Source organism: Cupressus sempervirens, chromosome 6 (assembly GCF_028749045.1).
Source record: "Cupressus sempervirens isolate cs-2001-9-10 chromosome 6, ASM2874904v1, whole genome shotgun sequence".
NCBI classification, from domain to species: domain Eukaryota; kingdom Viridiplantae; phylum Streptophyta; class Pinopsida; order Cupressales; family Cupressaceae; genus Cupressus; species Cupressus sempervirens.
Genome location: NC_143123.1, coordinates 637,810,219 through 637,816,218, shown reverse-complemented (window position 1 = coordinate 637,816,218; position 6,000 = coordinate 637,810,219).

Below are 6,000 nucleotides of genomic sequence, written 5' to 3'. Positions count from 1 at the left end.
TTTATATTCTCCATTACTTGACCCATTTGTGCATTGATCACTTCCTTGTGGTTAATCAATTTGGATAATTCCTTTTGAGAATTTGGGTTGAGGAAAAGGTCCTACTTTCTTCCTATTCATTATATAATACAATGTTATTAAATAAATAATCATATTAAGTGATATTAAAACTAATACTAAAATATAGAAGTAGGAAATAATGATTATTTAATCAATATTATCAATGAAATTATATTTAGTATGATATTTTAAATAATTAAATAATTTAAAAATTATAATGAATAAATAAATAAATAAAATTAAATGCAAGAGACAATATTATAGAAAGTATGTTAACTTTCTAAATATAATTTAATAATAAATAATAATAAACACAAATAAGTAAGTAAATAGATAATATAACATAGAATACTATAAATTAACTAAATATAATGAAAAGTTAAAAGAAATTTAATAAATAGACATGACTCTTTGAAATTAAGATATAAAAGGCGGGGGGGGGGGGGGGGGAGAGTTTATTTTAGAGGGAGGGAAAGAGAAGGAGAAGATATGAGTTCAAAAAGGAAAAATGGAAGAGGAGAGTAATTTGAAGAAAATAAGGAAGTTAATTTTTGAAAAAGTATCAATGATATTGATTGAAAGGTCATAATTATGAATAGTTGTGACTCTTTAAAAATATTGTAATTATAAAGTATTGAAACTTTTTCAAAGCATTTTAATTATGAAGTGTTGTGACTTTTCGAAAGGATTATAACTATGAAGTGTTGTGACTTTTCAAAGGATCTCTATTATTAAAAGTTGTGGCTCTTGGGAAAGAAGAAATAGAATAATATAATTTATCTTTTTCTTATAAATAGAAAAAGGAAGAATTTTGGAAAGAAAATATAGAGTTGAGATACTCTAGTAGGAATAATCCATTGAAAGCTCGACTCAAGATAGACCCACATGGACCAAGAAAAGAGAAAAGTTAGAAAGGTCTGGTTATTGATTATATTTGTATGATTATATTTATTTTGTTTAATTATATTTATAAATTTATTTATATTAATGAATCATACTTGTGGATAATTAATGCATATAGATATGTATATGTAGAGATGAATTCCAAATGGATAGCACACATGACTTAATGGTTAATCATTTAAGATCAAAAGAGACTTTTTTTAGGGAAATAGCTAAAGATCAAGAGAGTCCCTTTGGGAAGAGAGTGATCTTAATATGGTTATAAGGCCAAAATTTTCCATAGATGTTAACATATGCATATGTGTCAAGGGCCCTGGATAGAGAATGTCTCTTCTAGGAAGACCTTGAAAGGAGCACTTCAAAGAAGAAAAATAAGTAACCAGGGATCTAATGATCCTTAAGAGGGTTATTGATCCCATTATGGAGACATCCTTAAGGTTGGGTTAGGATGGAGGGTATAATAGTGAAATATAATTTATTATTGTATAAATTCTAACATTGGTTTTGCATGTATTATTGTCCTTTTTGGTGGGGACATTACAAAACTAAATATATTTTAGGATCCATTTGTGTAATCATAGAATTCATATGAAAATCATAACTACAAGTTCAAAATTGAATACAAGTTAAATTAATTCAAATTCAAACTCAATAATTAATGAAATGCATTATTTTTCAAATTCAAATGAATCATAAGATGAAGGTAGAAAAACATCATTTTCACAAGGAAAAAAACCTATCAATTTCATCTAAATAATGTGATATTATCTTGTGAAACATATAATGCATCATGAAACAACCTATGTAATTTTTTCAACTACTAAAAACATCTTCATGGCACTACTTATCTATATATTTTGCAATATGATATTTGTAAACCACATTCAAAACACAAATATAAGATGAAAAATATAATATCCTACAACTAAGCTTAAGTCTCTCATATTTTGTGGTTATTTATTTTAAACTACCAAGTTGTGGGTATTAGGTTTCATTCCCAAGATTTCATGGAATAATGCTTCCTTACTAATAAAAAATATCTCATTTTTGAAATTGGTAATAGAAAAAAAATAGGAATTAATTTCTTAACAATTAATTCAATAATGTCAAGGTCAACAAAGCATATAGGCATAATGATTGTCCCCAAATAAAATATCTATGTATAAAACACATAGGGTTCCACTTATTGGTCTTACTAAGGAAATTTATAAATAGAGTTCATCCTTTTGTGTAAGTGACCATAACCCTAATTTATTTCCTATTGTCATCCAATGGATTTGTAACAAAGGCTTAACAAATTCCTCATTTAGAGAAATTTAATGTCGAAGAAGATATTCTACATAATAGATTGCTTATCTTTTCTTGCTAGACATGGTTTGGGATTTTAAATAATAATGCAAAAAAGCACTAATGTCTTTTTGTCAAGTAGGAGAGGGAATGGATTTCTATTTATTTATATCATGTATCCACCTTCCCCCCCCCCCCCCCCCCCCACACACACACACACACACACACAGAGTAGTACATGTATTTTTTTTGAACATATATTATATGAACTACAATGGGAGAGTGTGTATTTGTGTATGTTTGTGTATGTAAATGTGTGTGTTTGCATACATAGATATACATTTAAATGTATATACATATAATTATATATTTATATTATATATCTTGACATGTTCTTATAGATCTCATTAAGAATATTGACCCCATTAGGAGTATATGAAGTACATATAGTGTCTCAAGTCCTTGTTAGAAGCATCACACCTATTAGGAGTAGGTAGATCAAATAAAAAGTATGCAAGAAGAGCCCACTGCCCTAATATGCAATTATACAATTCAGTTCTTCACAAGAATAGATATACATACAATACTTTCTATCTATTGTAATTCATAATTGCCCTAATCATACACCAAATGTAGTTCACATAACATCTTGTCAACTTCACATCAATCACAAATATCACATAGATTATATATATGTCACACTCTTATCTTTGCAAGATAAAATCTTTAATTATACTTCACACATTCATAATTTATTGTTAGTCGGTCGTCATGCTTTCACATGCTTGGCATAATATAAAATAACTTATGAAATAATATCCACATAGTTGGTTCATCATGAATTAGTAATTATTTTGTCACCAAACAAAATAATTCCTCAATTCATACAATCCAATTCTATGCTATGCTCTATTCCGATCAATTAAATACGTGTATAGGTATTTCAATCGTAACTTGCACCTTAGTGTTTGTATACACCTATGCTTTGGTCTACATCATCATAACACTATCATAGAACTTTCTTCATTTGCACATAAGCTAACTCTTAATGAGTCATCTGTACACATCACATCTACTCTCCGTGTTGCCACAAACTATCTAACACTTAGACAATCTTCTATCCCTAAATGCATAGATGAAATGGTGAATATATGTTACCATAAATGAAAACTCTAAAAAAATCTATCTAACCATATTTCCAACAATCTCCCTTTTTTGCATTGTTGGAAACATTTGGAAAAATTGGATAAGTCCCAAAATGATATCATACATGATAAAAACAAATAAAAGTAACTATAGAAAAGTTCCTTCAAAATATAACAATTGTATTCATGTTTTGATGGATCATTACATTACTTATGACTCCTTTACATTGATACATAAGTACATAATTGTACTCCCCCTTACATATACAATAGAAACAATTATATAATACTCTCCCTTTAATATCAATGGCAAAGGTGTCAAAAATTGTATCCAAAACTATGTAGCTTGATGTTGATCAACTTGTTATTATAGAAAAACAATATGTATAGACAAGTTTTAGCCTTTTCACTTCTTTCTTCTAGTTTTATTGTACTAAATCAAAAATAATTATTAGTGTGCATAGTGCATAGGATGCCACTTCAACTACACTCAAGTTAGTATCAAACTTGTCATAGCAAGTCTTTGCTATAAGATATTCCTCATGTTTCTTCTTTTCTTCTTCTTCATCTTCATCAAAGTTAGAGTATGTTGTTATATTGCTAATATTGCCAACAATATTTGCTCCATATTCTACAAATGGAATCTCATTTGCATCTATAGTTATGTGTGTATTATCCACTTGGATTGATTTAGTACCCATAATAGTATGTGGTGGTGAGAGTGCCTACTATTGCTCTTCTACTTCTCCCTCATCATAGAATGGTATGTTTTCTTCCACATACATTGAGCTATTAGACATTGACTACACACTCACCTTAGGCATTGTAGTCATGAATTTAATAGTTGCCTCTTCATTTTCCTTCCTAAAATACTCATTATTGCCTCCCATCAAAAGAATTGCTCTTCTATTGTTCCTCAGCAAGGGCTCAATACTCTTTAAAATGATATATGAATCCTCCTTTGAGTCAACTTCACACAATTTATTTATCATTGTGATCCTCAAATTTAGATCTTCTTGCAATAATCTCTTCTTCCTATTTATTAGCCCATTACATAGGTCTTTAGGTATCTTATTTTGAATATTCTCAAACTTCTTATACCTCAAAATCATGTTTCTTACAATGACATTTTCTAATTTCCTTCTATCCATATTGTTGACAATTGACTAATAGTGATATGTAATTGTTGTTATTAATGACAACACATGATGTACATGTTGATAGGAAACCTAAAAAATAAGGATATTAGTGTTTGGTTATTAGGAAATTGTCTAAGTATAAAATTTGGTTTACAACAGTGTATTGTTTGTTTATAACATGTTGCAAAAGTCATATTATTATGAGTGAAGTTATATGGAGATACTATACATGTTAGTGATGACATGTATAACCTCAAAAGTTTGTATAGACTATACAAAATAGATATAATTATGTTTTGATGATGCAAGATAATGGAATTGAAGGAAAGATTTGCTTTTTTTACAAAACAATTACTTGTCCAATTAGGGCTGACATCCTAGATGTTTAATCTAACTTAGAAAAGTGAATTGTGAACTTAGCTAACCCAAAAATAATTTGGGTAAATGCATAGTATTTATGCAAAGGACTTCTTGTGATAAGAATTGTGCTATCTTGATATTATAAGGAATTAAAGTGCTTGTATGTGCTTGTGAAGTTATGCAAAGTGAGCAAACTTTTATAAAAGTGATATATTCAAAGTTTTTGTATGAGCTATTTTGTGATTTGAGATTAAGCTGAAGATCATATATTAGACAAGGAAGACAAATAATAGTGAATTACTTGTTTGACTAGTGGGTTCTTCTTGTAGTTAAAATTTCATGTTTGGGTAGTGACTCTTCTTGCATACATTGTACTACAACTCCTAACAGGGTTGGAATCTCATAACAAGGATTCAAAGTCTCCTAATGGGGTCTACTTATACTAAATTTTCTCATTGAATCCTAATAGGGTCCATCCTCTAACAAGAAACTTATATATTAGTATATTATCTAGTGGGTATCATCCCCATTGAGGTTTTCCCTTGGCTAGGGCTTTCCTAGTTGAAAAAATATGGTGTTATAGTTTATCTTTGTGCATTACTATTGTTATTGTTTAGCATTACTTTATTGATTGGTTATGCATGGTTTAAAGTAAGTAATAATATCTAGTTGGTGACTAAAGTTTGTAGATTACTGATTCACCCCCCGTCTTAGTAATCACTACTTCTAACAATTGGTATTAGAGCACAGTTACTTTGAAAAGGTTTAACAACTTAAATAAGATCCCTATGGATATGGAATAGTTGAAGAAGGACCTTGAAGAAGCTCTTGAAAAAATTGGTCTCCTTACTGAAGAAAGAGATAAGCTAAAGGAAAGATACGAAGATTCCAAAGTATACATTCATCAATTAAAGGAAAAGATTTAACATTTGAAATCCAAGCCTAAATCTACTAAATTAGGAACCAATAATGATGACTATTCAAAGTTGAAGACAAAATAGAAGATCTTGAATCATGAATTGAAAATTACAAATATGAAGTTAACTCTAAGAAATGATCCTTGCAAAATTAAATCTAATTTGAAAATTAAAAATGTAGATCTAAGA